Source organism: Chiloscyllium plagiosum, unplaced genomic scaffold (genome assembly GCF_037043375.1).
Source record: "Chiloscyllium plagiosum isolate Xiang-an unplaced genomic scaffold, Cpla_swu_hap1 HiC_scaffold_42, whole genome shotgun sequence".
Taxonomy (NCBI): domain Eukaryota; kingdom Metazoa; phylum Chordata; class Chondrichthyes; order Orectolobiformes; family Hemiscylliidae; genus Chiloscyllium; species Chiloscyllium plagiosum.
The window spans coordinates 89649535-89666990 of record NW_028270180.1 but is presented as its reverse complement, the minus strand read 5'-3'; the positions used below and the strand labels follow the sequence as shown (position 1 = coordinate 89666990).

Genomic DNA, 17456 nt, shown 5'->3' with positions numbered 1-17456 from the left:
TGTGGATCTTGGGAAGGAGGTAGAACCGGGCAGTGGGGGATCCCGGACAATGAGGTTGGAAGCTGTGGGTGGGACATCTCTTCCTGAGGTGATGAGGTTATGTTTGCTCTGGGAGATGACGGTTTGGTGATGGGAGGTGGGTCATGGTAGTGGGGGTGGTAGGAGGAGGTGTCTTTGAGTTGGCATCATGGCTTCAGCGGTGTAAAGGTCAGTGCACCAGATTACCACTGCACCCCCTTTATCTGCTGGTTTGATGGTGAGGTCGGTATTGGAGCAGAGGAAGTGGAGAGCTGCACGTTGTGAGGGTGAGAGGTTGGAGTGGGGGAGGGGTAGATAGGTTGAGGTGGTTAAAGTCTCGGTGGAAGTTGGAAATGAAGAAATCGAAGGCAGGTAATAGGCCAGCACGAGGTGTCCAGGTGAATGGAGTGTATTGGAGGCCGGCAAAGGGGTCCTCAGAAAATAGGCGGGAGTCTTCATTGTAAAAGTAAGCTCTGAGGCAGAGGTTGTGGAAGAAGTGTTCGATGTCACGGCGTGTATTAAATTCATTGATGTCTGGACGGAGGGGGATAAAGGTGAGGCCTTTGCTGAGGACTGATCATTCGTCCTCAATGAGGGGGAGGTCAGAGGGAATGGTGAAATCTCGGCAGGACTGGGAGCTGGGACGAGGCGTAGGTGCAGAGCTAGGAGAGGCGATGAGCCTGTAACTGGAGTGGGTGTGGTGTTAGGGGGAATGGGGATGGAGTCATGAGCAGGGGTGATGTTCCCCTCAGGGTTCTGGGGGCAGAGATGGTGACGGTGGGACCTGGGGGTGGTGTCAGCAGAATGCAGGTGAGTAGCGTTGGTGGGGGCGGAAATGGTGGCAAACACGGCAGTGGAGTGGGAGTCACTGAGTGAGTGACATCAGCGATGATGTGAGGGGCGGAAGTGATGTCACTTGTGTTGTGTGAGGAATTGTGAGGGGCGGAAATGGCATTTACTTTATTTTAACCAATAATTTCCTGTCACAAATCTGTTTGACAATGTCGTATTTTAATTAAACTCAGTCCCTTACTGTTTCTTTCTTTTGGTCTTCATTCACATCTCCATGATGTTCCAATATTTCAACCTTTCTCTTTGGACTTGGGAATTTCCATTCACCTGAGACCTGTCCCCCTCCTCATCTGTGTCCATTTATAACACACTGCATAATCTGTTACCAGGGGAGCCTATCCCAATAAAAGAGCTCAGTCCTCCCTGAGTATTGGTAGCAGTGCTCACTGGTCAGAACCACTTCTGATAATACCATTGTGTGATCCTGATACATTCCTGCACTCTGCTGATATCACTGTCTCTCTCCATGTGGTATCCCTCACTGCGACAGTCTAATTGCTGCCTCTGTCAGTGTCTCTTGCTCTTCCAGCTATTCCAGATCCTGAGCCAACAGCATTCTCCACTCCAGAGGGAAGCAACTGCACAAGCCATGGATGGAGACTGGGAATTTCCAGATCTCTGTGGGACTCAGTGCCATTCTCCATGTGTAACCTTCATTGCCTTAGTATAATTTCCCATTCTGTCTTATTCTCTGTCTCCAGTCAGTATTCCTGATGTGCCTGGCTCAGCAGAATTCCCAATTCCTGTCTCGTCCATCACCACATTGAAGACAGTTGGTCAGCCAGAGGGATGGAGAGTGAGATATGGAGCCTTCAGTAAATCCTGCAGCCGGTAAGATCACTCACAGTAAACAGCGCAAGGAGGAGTTAGTGGACTTTAATTCAGACCCTGAGGGCATGATGTAGTAACAATGCTGGGCAAGGAACATGAGAAAAATCTCAGGCTTCATTATCACCATCTTGTCTGTAAATTCATCTGTTCCACAGAACCCTCCCTATGTCAATCGCTTTCTCCATTGTCTGTTTCATCGATACCACTTCCCCTATCTCTATCAGCCCTTGCAATCCTGCTTATCCCTGTAAGCTCCTCATATCAGTAAAACTCTCCAAGTTTCTGCCTTTGCCTTTAATCCCGGGTTCTGTCACATCTCTCCTTAACTGAAGAAAAACAACTCTTCAGTTCCTTAAGCCATCCTCGTCAGGGTCGTCCTTTGCAGACCTGAAAAACCTCCCTGTCTTTGTGACTTTTCTCTAGTAGGTTCATCCACATACTAAATAAGAAAATTGTCTTGTACACACTTAAGAAATTCCTCTCCATCTAAACCTTTTGCACTATGGCAGTCCCAGTCAATGTTTAGAAAGTTAAAATCCCCTACCATACCTACCCGATTATTCTTACAGATGGTTGAGATCTCCTTACAAGTTTGTTTCTCAATTTCCCTCTGACTATTGGGGGGTCTATAATACAATCCCAATAAGATGATCTTTCCTTTCTTATTTCTCAGTTCCACACAAATAACCTCCCTGGATGTATTTCTGGGAATATTATCCCTCAGCACAGCTGTAATGCTATCCCTTATCAAAAATGTCACTCCCCCTCCTCTCTTGCCTCCCTTTCTATCCTTCCTGTAGCATTTGTATCCTGGAACATTAAGCTGCCAGTCCTGCCCATCCCTGAACCATGTTTCTGTAATTGCGATGATAACCCAGTCCCATGTTCCTAACCATGCCCTGAGTTAATCTGCCTTCCCTGTTAGGCCCCTTGCATTGAAATAAATTTAATTTATTAGTTTAATTTATTAGTCCTACCTCGTCCCTGCCTGTCCTGAATGTTTGACTCACTTCTGTTCTCAGCTGTACCCGTCTCGATCGAGCTCCCAAAATCCTCCCTGTGATTGTTATCACGTCCCATCCCTGCATTCCTCCAAATCCCTGTAAAGTCCTCCCATTCCTAAAACCCGTCCTGTATCTGTCACCTGTCCCAGCTTTCACAACCCTCCCTATCTCTGTAAGACACCCCCCCCCACCCACCCCCCCACCCCTGTCCCAGTTACTACAGCCCGCTGTATCACTAAATGCCAGTAGTCACTATAATATCAGAGTAAGGTGTGAAAGCAGGAATACTGTACTGGGTGAGATGATCAGTAGTGATCATATTGAATGGTGGGACCGACTCTGGTCAAATGGCCGATACCTGCTCTTCTTTCCTGTGCTTCTCTATAAACTTACAATCTATATAACCTCCTTCAGTCCCCACAGTCCTCCCTATCTCCATAAACTCCTTCAGTCCCCACAACTCTTCCTATCCATGTAACCTGAATCATTCCCCATAAACCTCCCTAAATCCACAACCTCCAAAAGGCCCCACCACCCTCCCTATCTCCATAATCTCATCCTGACCCAACGAACTTCCCATTCAGAGCAACCTCCTTCAATCCCCATGATCCTCCTGCTTCACAGCGCCAGAGACCCGGGTTCAATTCCCAACTCAGGCGACTGACTGTATGGAGTTTGCACATTCTCCCCGTGTCTGCGTGGGTTTCCTCCAGGTGCTCCGGTTTCCTCCCACAGTCCAAAGATGTGCAGGTCAAGTGAATTGGCCATGCTAAATTTCCCATAGTGTTAGGTAAAGGGGTAAATGTAGGGGAATGGGTGGGTTGCGCTTCGGCGTGTTGGTGTGGACTTGTTGGGCCGAAGGGCCTGTTTTCACACTGTAAGTAATCTAATCTAATCCTGATCTTTGCAACCTCCTTCAGGCCCAACAGCCCTGCAGATCTCTTTGGCCCCTTTCAGGCCCCACAGCACTCCCTATCTCCATAATGTTCTTCAATCACCACTGCATTCTCTACATGCATAACCTCATACAATCCCCACATCACTCCCTTTCTCCATAATGTCCTTCAGTCCCCACGACCCTCCTTATTTCCAAAACATCTATTTCCTGTTGAAACTGTAAGCTACCTTTTCCATGTTGATAAACACGAACTCCCATAACCCTTTCTGCTGCCCAGTCTGAAACCAAACAGTGTTAGCCTGATTGTAAGTCGGGAGCTGAAATATGTTTGAAAGGATATGTCAATGAACTGGACCCTTAGAAACACTTTTAAGAAAAAGAGAATGTGTTTTTGAGCCTGTTGGATTTTATTTTTATTGGTGTGAATATAAATAGCAGAACAGATACGGATGTAGGAGTGGTTGTACCGAGGATACGGTTTATTTGAATTTTCAGAAACCTTTACACACGTTTCAATAAGGGATAAAGAGTAACTTGGTAGAGAATAGGGCACCTTAACTATCAGGAGGTGGGTGAGATATTAGACAAAATCGTGTTGTCAGTATTTACTGTGGAGAAAGACATGGAAGCTCAAGAACTTGGGGAAATAAATAGCGATGTCTTGGAAAGAATCCTCAACAGAGAAGAATAAGTGCTGGAATCTTAAAACAAATAAAGGTAGATCAATCCTCAGTCGCTTATTAGGTCTATCCTTGAATATTCATGGGAAGCTAGGGAAGAGATTGCAGTGTCCCTAACAGGGATATTTATATTATCAACACACACATTGAATTACCGGAAGACTGGAGGGTGGCTAATGCTGTTCCATCACTTAAGGTCTGCAGGGAGCAGCCAGGAAATCACAGCCCCGTGAGCCAGTGCTGGGAAGTTGTTGGAGGCGATTCTGAGAGAAAGGAGCTACGTACATTTGGAAAGGCAAGGGCTGATTCGAGATGGTCAGCAGGGCTTTGTGAGTGGGAAACCGTGTTTCACAAACCGGATTGACTCTTCGAGGAGTTGACCAAGAGATAGATGAAGGCAGAGCAGTCAGCGTTGTCCACATGAACTTCAGCAAAGCATTTGACAAGGTTCCAAGGGATGTAGAACATCTAGTCAAGAGGAAGAAGGAAGCTAACTTAAGTTTGAGGAACCAAGGATCAGAAGCAGGGCTCTAGAGAGTTACATGGGGCAGCACGGTGGCTCAGTGGTTAGCACTGCTGCCTCACAGCACTAGGGACGCGATTTCAAATCCAGCCCCAGGCCACTGTCTGCGTGGAGTTTGCACATTCTCTCCATGTCTGTGTGGGTTTCCGACAGGTGCTCCGGTTTCCACCCACAGCCCAAAGATGTGCAGGTTATGTGAATCAGCCATGCCTTGTTCAAGAAAGGGAATAGAGATAATCCTGGGAATCACAGACCTATCAGTCTTCTGTCTGTGATGTGCAGATTATTGGAGACTCTGAGATACAGGGTTTATGATTCCTTAGAAAACCATAGTTTGATTAGAGAAAGTCAACATGACTTTGTAAGGGACAGGTCATGCCTCACAAATCTTGTTGAATCCTTTGAGAATGTGACAAAACACATTTATGGCTCATTGAGAAAGTACAGAGCATGGGATACAGGGAAACTGCCTGTCTGGATACAGAATTCCTGGCCCATAGAAGACAGGGTGATGACAGATGGAAATCATTCAGCCTGGAGCTCAGTGACCAGTGGTTTTCTGCAGGGAGAGGTCAAAACATCTCTGTTCTTTGTGATTTTATGAATGACTTGGATGTGTGAGTGGAAGAGCGGGTAAGTAAGTTTGCCAATGACACGAAGGTTGGTGGAGTGTGAATAGTTTGGATGTCTGCTGGAGGTTGCAATGGGACATTGACAGGATGTAGAGCTGGGCTGAGAAGTGGCGGATGAAGTCAAATCTGGAAAAGTGTGAAGTGCTGCATTTTGGAAGGTGAGACTTGAATGCAGAATACAGGAGTAAAGGCAGAATACTGAATAGTGTGGAGGAACAGATGGATCTTGGATTTCATGACCAGAGATCCATCAAATTTGCCACTAAGCTGGTAGTGTTGTTAAGAAAGAATATGTTGTATTGGCTTTCATTAGCTGGGGGATTGAGTTTTAAAGCCATGAGGTTATGCTGCAGTTCTATACAGCCCTGTTTAGATCCCGATTAGAATATTGTGTTCAGTTTTGATCCCTTAATTACAGGATGGATGTGGAAGCTTTAGAGAAGGTAAAGAGGAGATTTACCAGGATACTACCTGGGTCTGGAGGGCATGTCTTATGAAGAAAGGTTGAGAGAGCTAAGGCTTTTCTCATTGGAGTGAAGAAGAGTGTGGTGTGATTTGGTAGAAGTGAACAAGATGGTGTGAGGCAAAGATAGAGTGAACAGTGAGAGACCTCTTTATCCCATGGCATACATGGTACAAGGGGGGCATAATTATAAGGTGATTGGAGGATGGGTAAGGGAAGATTTCAGATGTAGGTTCTTTAAATAGAGAGTGGTGGGTGGGTGTAATGGGACATTTTAACAGACTCTTAGATAGGCACATGGATGATAGCAAAATGAAGGGTATATAAGTTAGTTTGATCTTAGTCGGGTAAAAGATGGGCATGGCATCATGGCCGAAGGGTCTTGTACTGTACTGTTCTGTGTTCTACGTTCTGTCTGGTAAACTGGGTAATAAGCTCAGATCAGTGTAAAAAGGATATGGCATTCAGGAAGAACTAGTCAACTGGATACAAAATTTGCTTGATGGTAGGAGACAGTGGGTGATGGAAGGCATGTTGCCTTTCTGACTGGAGACATGTGACCAGCGGTGAAGTAGGTCCCCTGTTGTTTGTCATTTGGATTAATGGTTTGGATGGGAATATTGGTTTTGTGGTAAATAAGTTTTTTGAGTGACACTGAAATTGTTGGTAAAGTGGACAGTGGAGAAAGTTATCTATGATACAACAGGACGAATAGCACACTGGGATAGTGAGCTGAAGAATAGCAGATGGAGTTTAATTAGATAAATGTGAGGTGTGCCATTTTGGTGAAACAAACCAGGGTGGGACCTGTACAGTTAATGTTCGGGCCCTGGGTAGTGTTGTCAGTCAGAGACCCAGGAATGCAGGTACACAGTTTGTTGTAAGTGGTGTCACAGGTTGACAGGCTGGTGAAGCAGGCGTTTGGGATGGTTACCTTCTTTGGGCAGAGCATTGAGAGTAAGAGTTGGGATGTCATGTTGTATCTGTACAAGACATTGGTGAGGCCACCATAAAAGCATTGTTGACCAGTAGGAAGTACTCATCTGGTTCACTTACGTCCTTTAGAGAAGAACATCTGACATTCTAACTTGGTCTGGCCTGCACGTGACACCAGACCCACAGCAACATGGCTGACTCTGTGCTATACTCTGGGTCATTAGCAGTGGGGCAAAGAATGTTGGTCCAATCAGTGACATCCTCATCCCATGAATGAATAAATAAAAATACACATGTCCCTCCCTACCTCTGCAAACCCCTCCAACTGCAGCAATCTGTACTGGCTTTGTAACACCGTTCAGGCCCTGACCACTCTCTGTAACACTCTCACCACCTCCAGCACCTTCACCTCTCCCGGTTCCTTTTGTGACATAAAACCTTGACAATTATTCTCTCTTCCATCTGACCTCCTCCTGCGAGCAGACCCTTTGCAATCTCTTTAAAACTTACTCCTAAAACATTCTCTCACTTCAGAATTTTAAATACTTTTTGGTGATCCTCTCAGCCCAATAATCTAATATGATCCTTTTTACTTGAGTGTGGGACCGATGGGGATTTCTTGCTGAGGATTTGTCTGTTTCAGTGGAATGTCCTTTTGTTGAGTGTTTTACACTGCCCCTTCAAATGTTTTCCACTGTTCATTGACAGGCACATATTTCAGTCTGTTTAGCCTGTTTATCTTGGTCAGTTCTCCTCTCAAACCCATGTTATTGGTTATTTTTGTTTCTAGTTGTAGCTTGTCCTTTCTGTGATTCACTTTAAAACTTTATATTTCTTTAAATTGCACTTTATCACAATTTCCCAGAGGATCTCTCCAGGTGACATTACTCATTCACGAAGTTTCATCACACAATGGTCGCTCTGAGATAGTTCTGTCCTTAGCCAGTTGCACAATGTGTTATTCAAAGAAACACTGAAAACTAATTTTCTGAACTCCTCTTCCAATATCACTCTTGCCAGTTTGACTGTCCCACATTTTGTGAATATTGATGTTCCCCAAAATTATCACAATGTGTTAGTTAAAAAAATTCCAATGAGTTCCTGTGTAATGCAGTTATGAGCAACGGAATGCTGTTTGGTGGCTAAAACTGTTCTGCTGCTTGTGTAGTAGCCGGAATTTACATTCAGACTGATTCTACTTCATGATCTGAGGTCAAATGCTTTCCGTGTGATGCCTTTCTTAGTGTTACCCATTTTGCCTGAGTTTCTGCAAGGTTGTGATCCATTGAATATTTCTGTCCACCTTTTTATCGCCCTGTAGCCACGTCTCTCTGGTGTCTAAATCTTTTATCTCTTTGTCACAAATCCATCTATCTTATTGAAGAGACATTATCCATTCCTTAAAAAAACATAATTTACTCTTTCCCACAATTTCCTGTCACAAGCCGATTTCCTGATGTATAGTTTTAATTAAACTCTGTCCCATCCTGTTCCTTTCTGCTTGTCTTCAGTCACATTCCCATGCTGCTCCCATACTTCACCTTTTCTCTTTGCATTTGGAAAGCTCCTTTCACCTGGACCCTGTCCCTGCATCCTCTCTGTCAGTTTAAAGCCCTGTCCTTAAACCTACTGACATGATTGGCCAGGACACTGGTCCCAGCACGGCTCCAGTGGGACCATCCTATTGGATATTTTTATAAATCAGGTAGGGGATGTGGGTGTCTCTGGCTGACCAGCCTTTATTGCCCAGCCCTAGCTGCCCATGAGCTGAGTAGCATGCTTGGCCATTTCAGAGGGCAATTGAGAGGCAAACACTTTGCTGTGGGTATGTCGTGCAGACCATGTGAGGATGATCAGATCTTGTTGTCGAAAGGACAAGTGGGCGTCACGGTGGCTCAGTGATTAGCACTCCTGCCTCACAACACCAGGGTCCCAAGTTCGATTCCAGCCCCGGGCGACTGTGTGGAGTTTGCACATTCTCCCCGTGTCTGCGTGAATTGCCTCCGGATGCTCTGGTTTCCTCCCACAGTCCCAAGATGCGCAGATCAGGCGAATTGGCCATGCTAAATTGCCCATAATGTTCGGTGTATTAGGTCGAGGGAGATGGGTCTGAGTGGGTTACTCTTGGGCCGAAAGGCCTGTTTCCACACTGTATGGAATCTAATCTAAGGGATTGGGATTTTTGTACATCAGCAATGGTTTCGTATTTGTTTATGGATTGTTAATTGCTATTTTAAAAATTATTGATTTTAAATTCCACCTTATCTTATGATGGGATTCAAACCTGCCTCCCCTGAACGTTAGCTGAGGTTTTGGACAAATTCCCTAACCATAATGTTACTAGGCCATCACTTCACCTGCTCACTGGTTGCTCATCCCTGAGCACTGACACATGAAGCTAAACCATTCTTTCAACATGACTGTGTGATCCTGAAGTCTTCCAGCACTCCAGTGATATCACTTAGTCTCTCTCCATGTGGTATCCCTCACTATGTGCGTCCAATTGCTGCCTCTGTCACTGTCTGTCTCTTGCAGTTACTCCAGATCCTGAGCCAACAGAATTCTCCACTCTAAAGAGACGCAACTGCACAGGTCAGGGATGGAGACTGGGATTTTTCAGATCTCTGTGGGGCTCATTTCCATTCTCCTTGTGTAACCCTCACTGCATCAATCTAATTTCCCATTCCGTCTATTTCACTGTCTCCTGTAGGTACTCCGGAAGTTGCTGACTCAATAGACTTCCCAACTGCTGTGTGTCTCATCCATCACCCCATTGAAGATGGTTGGTCAGCCAGAGAGACAAAGGGCAGGGAGATCTGGAGCCTTCAATAAATCCTGCAGTGAGGTAAGATCACTCACAGTGCACAGAGCAGAGAGCAATGAGAGGGCTCAAAACATTGGCTAACAAGACATGATATAGATACAGTGCTGGATGGGGAACACAGTATAGACACACGCCATGCTCAATCACCACATCTACTTTAACTTATGTTGCACTGAGACAGCATCGGGAGTTCAGTGTTATCAATCCAGGCCTGCGCTGCCGTACTGAGCATGAGTACAACAGTGGCTAAAGCAAGCCTCCGACGAGAAGTTGGGAATGCTGCCTGGGATATTTCTGTTTTGTGTTCTCCCTCCAATACTGTACTAAGACCCTTACTCTGCAACACTGTATCTATGGCATGTCTTCTGCACCAGTGTCTTCAGTCATTTTTAACTCGTATAACAGTAATTGTCCCTGTAACCTGCTCCATTCCCGATAGTTCCTCCACATATTTGAAACATACTGTATTCCAGACTACCATCCCTATCGCTGTGACTTGCTTCAGTGTCTACAACATGCTTTATTTCGGTACTGTAATCCTCTTTAACTGGATACCGAACGGAAACAGAACCTGTGGTCCAACTCCTCAATGCTGAAAATGTGTTGCTGGAAAAGCGCAGCAGGTCAGGCAGCATTCAGGGAACAGGAGAATCGACGTTTCGGGCATAAGCCCTTCTTCAGGAATGAGGAAAGTTTGTCCAGCAGGCTAAGGTAAAAGATAGGGAGGAGGGACTTGGGAGAGGGGCGTCGGAAATGTGATAGGTGGAAAGAGGTCAAGGTGAGGGTGATAGGTCAGACTGGGGTGGGGGTGGAGAGGTCAGGAAGAAGATTCCAGGTTAGGAAGGCGGTGCTGAATTCTATGGATTTGACTGAGACAAGGTGGGGGGAGGGGAAATGAGGAAACTGGTGAAATCCGAGTTCATCCCTTCTGCTTGGAGGGTTCCTAGGCGGAAGATGAGGCGCTCTTCCTTCAACCGTCATGTTGTTGTGGTCTGGCGATGGAGGAGTCCAAAGACCTGCATATCCTTGGTGGGGTGGGAGGGGGAGTTGAAGTGTTGAGCCACAGGATGGTTGGGTTGGTTGGTCCGGGTGTCCCCGAGGTGTTCTCTGAAACGCTCCGCAAGTAGGCGGCCTGTCTCCCCAATATAGAGGAGGCCACATCGGGTGCAGAGGATGCAATAGATGATGTGTGTGGAGGTGCAGGTGAATCTGTGATGGATATGGAAGTTTCCTTTGGGTCCTTGGAGGGAGGTGAGGGGGGAGGTGTGGGCGCAAGTCTTGCACCTCCTGCGGTTGGGAGTGGAGGTTGGGTTGGTGGGGTGTGTGGATCTGACAAGGGAGTCACGGAGGGAGTGGTCTTTACGGAATGCTGATAGGGGAGGGGAGGGAAATATATCCTTGGTGGTGGGGTCCGTTTGGAGGTGGCGGAAATGACGGCGGATGATGCGCTGTACATGGAGGTTGGTGGGGTGGTAGGTGAGGACCAGTGGGGTTCTGTCCTGGTGGTGGTTGGAGGGGCGGGGCTCAAGGACGGAGGAGTGGGAAGTGGAAGAGATGCGGTAGAGAGCATCGTCGACCACGTCGGGGGGGAAATTGCGGCCCTTGAAGAAGGAGGCCATCTGGTTTGTACGTTTTTGGAACTGGTCCTCCTGGGAGCAGATGCGGCGGAGACGAAGGATTTGGAAGAATGGGATGGCGTTTTTACAGGGGGCAGGGTGGGAGGAGGTGTAGTACAGGGGGCAGGGGGCTCCGCCCTTGTGCCCCGCCCCTCCAACCGCCACCAGGACAGAAGCCCACTGGTCCTCACCTACCACCCCACCAATCTCCATGTACAGCACATCATCCACCGTCATTTCCGCCACCTCCAAATGGACCCAACACCAAGGATATATTTCCCTCCCCTCCCCTATCAGCATTCCGTAAAGACCACTCCCTCCGTGACTCCCTCGTCAGATCCACACCCCCCACCAACCCAACCTCCACTCCCGGCACCTTCCCCTGCAACCGCAGGAGGTGCAAGACTTGCGCCCACACCTCCCCCCTCACCTCCCTCCAAGGCCCCAAAGGAAACTTCCATATCTGCCACAGATTCACCTGCACCTCCACACACATCATCTATTGCACCCTCTGCACCCGATGTGGCCTCCTCTATATTGGGGAGACAGGCCGCCTACTTGCGGAGCGTTTCAGAGAACACCTCTGGGACACCTGGACCAACCAACCCAACCACCCTGTGGCTCAACACTTCAACTCCCCCTCCCACACCACCAAGGATATGCAGGTCTTTGGACTCCTCCATCGCCAGACCACAACAACACGACGGTTGGAGGAAGAGCGCCTCATCTTCCGCCAAGGAACCCTCCAAGCAGAAGGGATGAACTCGGATTTCACCAGTTTCCTCATTTCCCCTCCCCCCACCTTGTCTCAGTCAAATCCATCGAACTCAGCACCACCTTCCTAACCTGCAATCTTCTTCCTGTCCTCTCCAACCCCACCCCAGTCTGACCTATCACCCTCACCTTGACCTCTTTCCACCTATCACATTTCCGACGCCCCTCCCCCAAGTCCCTCGTCCCTACCTTTTATCTTAGCCTGCTGGACCATCATTCCTCATTCCTGAAGAAGGGCGTATGCCCGAAACGTCGATTCTCCTGTTCCCTGGATGCTGCCTGACCTGCTGCGCTTTTCCAGCAACACATGTTCAGCTCTGATCTCCAGCATCTGCAGACCTCACTTTCTCCAACTCCTCAATGCTGCCCATGTTACCCAAACTGAAAGTGTCTCATTTGCCTGCGTTTGGCCCTTATCTCATCAATCCTTCTCCCCTCAATATACCTCCCCTTTTCCATGCTGCAATTGTTCTTGTTTCTCCCATGTGCCCTTGGCTGTCCGTTCCGTCTGTGCACCATCCTCTGTGGATAATGTTCCCCCTCAGCTCCCTCTTTAAATTCTTGCTCTCTCACCTCCGTTTATACCCTCTAGTTTTGTACTCACCTACCCTTGGTTATTCACCATTCTTAGGGTCACCCCGTGGCCTCCTCTGCCCAAGGGAAATATTTAGGATAATATTACAAATATCTCCAACGTATGTAATAAAATGCAGGCCAATGTTGGCAAATGAGCCAAATGTCGCTTTCCCCACCCTGTCCACCTGGTATGCCACTTCCGAGGAACAATGTAACGTGCACACCCTGGTCTTTCTCTCTCTGTTCAACCCTGGCCAGAGCCTTTCCATTAACTGTGTTTGTCTTAACAAACTCCAACAGCTGAATTAAACTCCATCTTTCATTCCTTGGCCCACTGGCCCAGTTGGTCACGATCCCCTTTGATAACCGTATTTACTGCCCACGACACCATTCATTTGATCATCAACAAACTTTCGCACAATCACTCCTCTATTTTCAACCAAATCGTTTATGTAGATGATGCACATCAGTGGACCCAGCCCTGATCCTTTCTTCAATAATGGAATAAAACCATATTCTTGTCATAGAGCCATACAGCATGGAAACTGACTCGTCAGCTGATACCCACCATAATCTAAAACTAAACTCTTCCCAGCTGCCTGTTGCTGGCCCACATCACTCCAACCCTTCCCTATTCACCTGTTTATCCAAATATCTTTTAAATATTGTAATTGCACCCACATCAACCCCTTTCTCAGGAAGTTCATTCCACACTCAAACCATCCTCTGTGTCGCAAATTGCTCCATATCTTTTTTTTTTAACATCTCTCTCCTCTAACCTTAAAAATGTGGCCCCTCCTCTTGAGACTCCCCCATCCTGAGGGAAAGGCAACTACCATTAAATTGATCTATATACCTCATTTTTTCATAAACCTTTATAGCAGCATGTCTGAACCTCCAGGCTCCAGTGAAAAAAGACTCAGCCTATCCAGCCATTTTTCAGAACTCGAGCCTTCCATACCCAGCAATATCCTGGTAAATTTCTTCTGAATGCCCTGCAGCTTAATAATATCCTCCCTGTTAACTGGGCGACCAGAAATGGACAGAGTATTGCAGAACAGGCCTCACAAATGTCTGTGCAATCTCAACATGACGTCCCAAATCCTCCACTCAATGGACTGAGCAATAGTCAGGTATACCAAGCACTGTCTTATCCATCCTGTGATGCAAGCTTCAAGATTTATGTAGCTGAACCCAGAGGTCCCTCTGCTCTAAAACACTAACCGAAGCCTTAACATTAATTGTATAAGCTCTACCCTTATTTGTTTTACAAAATGCATTACCTCGTATTGAATTCCATCTCTAGTTTTTCAGCCCATTCACTCTCTTCATCAAGATCCCTTTGTAATCTCAGAAAACCTCCTTCACTGTCCATGATGCCACCATCCAGCCTGCCAGCCCATCACACATGGCTGTCAGTAGTACACATACCTTTGCTTGAGGCTCCACCATTTCTTCCCTAGCATCCCACAGTGTCCTGTGATACACTTAATCAAGTTCTGGAACTTGCCATAGCTTTGTGTTTAAAACCTCCAGCACCACCTCTTTTATAACATGCGCTGTTTTCAAGTCATAGAGATATGCAGCATAGAAACAGACCCTTCGGTCCCCAACTCGTCCAGGCTTCCCAGAAGATCTAAATAAATCCATTTCCTTTTCCAGCATTTGGCCCATATACGTCTACACCCTTACTATTCAGATGCCCATCCAGATACCTTTTAAATGTTGTAATTGTATCAGTCTCCATTACTTTCTCTCTCAGCTCCTTCCATACACACATCATCATGTATGTGAAGAAGCTGTCCCTTCAGTCCCTCTGTAAACCGTTCACCTCTAAGCTTAAACTTATGCCCTCTAGTTTTGGACTCCCGAACTTCTGGGAAAAGGCCTTGAATGCTTACCCTATCCATGCCCCTCATGTTTATATAAACCTCTGGCAGGTCATCCCTCAGTCTCCAATTCTCCAGTGACAGTAAGCCCAGCTTATTCAGCAACAACCCGTGCAATATCTTGTTAATCTTTTCTGAGCCCTTTCAAGTTTCACAACATCCTTCCTGTAGCAGAGAGACTGGAATTGCAGAGAACTCCAATTGTGGTCTAATGTATTACTCTTGTTCCCTGAGTTCCCCAGTCTTTCTCCACAGTAAGTTCTGGAGTGAAAAAATAGTTTACGATCTCAGCAAATATCCTGCAGTTCCAAACATCGATGGCCTAATTGATCTTTAATGGACACTATTTGTCCCGAGTTACTTATGCACTCTTAATATACATCGCTTTTGGATTCCCCTTTCCTTCTCTGTTGATGCTATTTCATGTAGCCTTTCTCCATTCCTGTTTTCTACTCAAAGTGTATTCCTACAGCCCCTGTATATCCTCAGGGATTCCCTTGATCCAGCGGGCTATACCTGACATGTTGCCCCCTTTTCCTTGACCAGACCCTCAGTAGACAGCCAGTGTTTCTGAATGCTGTCAGCATTGACCTGCACACAAACAGGAACATGCTGGCGCTGATCGATCAGTTTATCTCACTTTTAAAATATTCTCACTTGCCAAACTCTTTCTTTCCCTGTAAATAATTCCCTTCCCCAATCACATTTTGAAAGTTCCTGGCTAATACGATCAAAATTGGTCTGGCCCCATTTTATAACTTGCACTTGTGGTCCAGGCCTGTCCTTTTCCAAAGCTGTTTTCAAACTACTAGAACTGTAGTCACTTTGGCAAAACGCTTTCCCACTCACATCTCAGTCCCTTTCCCTACCTTAATTCTCAAGTGGAGGTCAGGTTTTGCCCCTTTCACTTTTCAGGCCATTTACATATTGACTGGGAGTTTTCTGGAACACAATTACCAAATTCCTCCTTTGCAAACGCTGAACACTGGCACTCCCAGTCTCAGTTTGGAAAGTTTAAAAACCCCTACCATAACAGCCCTATTATTATGGTTGATATTTAAGATGTCGTGACATATTTGTTCCTCAGTCTGCCACAGATTATTCGGGGTCAGCAGTACGGTCGTGTCAAAGTGATGACCCATTCTTATTTCTCTGTTCCACTAACATAGCTTCACTGGGCGATCCCACAGGAATATCCTCTCTAAGTACTGCTGTGATGATTCATGCAATCAAAACCCACCACCACACGTCCTCTCTTGCCTCCCCTTCCTGTAGCATCTCTACCTTGAATCAATGAACTGCCAGTCCTACCCCTCCCTCAGCTGTGTTTCTGTAATAACTATAATATCCGAGTCCCATGTTCCAATCCATGCCCTGACTTCATCTTCCTTAGCTGTCTGGCCCCTTGTATTGAAATAAATGCAGTTTAATCATCAGTTTTCCACCATTCCATGCTATGTTCTTGCCTGCCTTGTCTGCTAAAATTGCTGTCTTTAACTCGTGTACCAGCCTCTATCTTCTTTCTGGCCTTACGGCTGTTTAAGGTCCAACACCCTGCCAGACAGGTTATATCCTCTCAAGCATCTCCAGCAATTCACCCCACCAGGATATGGGTCCCTCTCCCGGTCTCAGTTGAGGTGCCTTTTCCACCCTGTCTCCCTGTGCAGACACCTTCAGGGATCTATGGACTTGTCCACCAAGGTCCCTGTATTCCTCAGTACTCCGCAAGGACCTACCTTTCATTATGTCTGTCTTTCGTTTATCGTACCTCCCCCAGAGTATTACCTCACTTCGATCAGAACTAAACTCTGCTTAGATTATCATCCGATCGACATTGGACTGCAGACGGAGACCATCCTCCTCACTGTGAACAACACCCTCACCTTTCATATCATCTGCAAACCGACTAATGATACCTTCTGCTTTCATATCCGAGTTATTAATGTTCAATGTTTTCTGCACAGATCCCTGTGGTACACCCGCTGGTGAAAGTATTCTATCCACCAATTTTGCATCCAATTTGCCAACTTGCCTTGGAACCCAGTCCTTTTGGACCAGCCTTCCATTTTGCATCTTGTCAAAGGACTTATTCAAGTCCATGTAAACCACATCATCTGCACAGCCCTCATCAATATACTTAAGCACCATTTCGAAAAAAACTGAACTGAATTCCTCAGACAGTATCTCCCTCTGCCAAATCCGTGATGACTAAACCGAGTTGATCCTTACCTTTGCAAGTGTTGATTCATCCTCACAATTGTTCCCAATAATTTCCCTCCCCCTGCTGTTAGACTATCTGCTCTGTAATTACCTGGCCTACCCCTGCTGCCCTTCTTGAACAAAGGAACCACATTCGCGATCCTCCAGCCATTCAGCACTTCACCTGTAGCCAGCAAAGTATTAAATATATCCACCAGGGCCCCAACAATCTCTGGATAATTAGCATGGGGTCAAGAATGCTGGTTCAGGCAGTGACACCCACATCCCATGAATGAATAAATAAAAATACATATGTCTCTCCCTACCTCTGCAAACCCCTCCAGCTGCAGCAATTCGTACTGGCTTTGTAACACCGTTCAGGCCCTGACCACTCTCTGTAACTCTCTCACGACCTCCAGCACCTTCATCTTTCCCTGTTCCTATCGTGTCAATAAACCTTGGCAACGATTCCCCTTCCCACTGCCCTCCTCCTGCGAGCAGACCCTTTGCAATCCCTTTAAAACTTACTCCTAAAACTCTCTCTCACTTCAGGATTTTAAGTACTTTGTGCTGATCTTCTCAGCCTCATAATCTAATATGATCCATTTTGTCCTGAGTGAGGGACTGGTGGGGATTTCTTGCTGAGTTTTAATCTCTTTTTGTGGAATGTCCTTTTGTTGAGTGTTTTACACTCTTCCTTCAAATGTTTTCCACTGTACATTTCCAGACACATATTTCAGT

General features: G+C 46.5%; 2 long non-coding RNA genes across 2 annotated transcripts in view; both read left to right on the top strand.

The window, feature by feature from the left end:
• The window catches only part of LOC148137979 (uncharacterized), a 658828-nt gene that overhangs the window by 225311 nt on the left and 416061 nt on the right, over nt 1-17456 (top strand). The gene's annotated exons all lie outside the window — the stretch shown is intronic.
• LOC148137987 (uncharacterized) overlaps nt 9555-17456 on the top strand; it is a 30594-nt gene continuing 22692 nt past the window's right edge. Inside the window, exon 1 of the long non-coding RNA XR_015754120.1 lies at nt 9555-9682. This is a non-coding gene — a long non-coding RNA (uncharacterized LOC148137987). The remainder of the gene's footprint in view (nt 9683-17456) is intronic.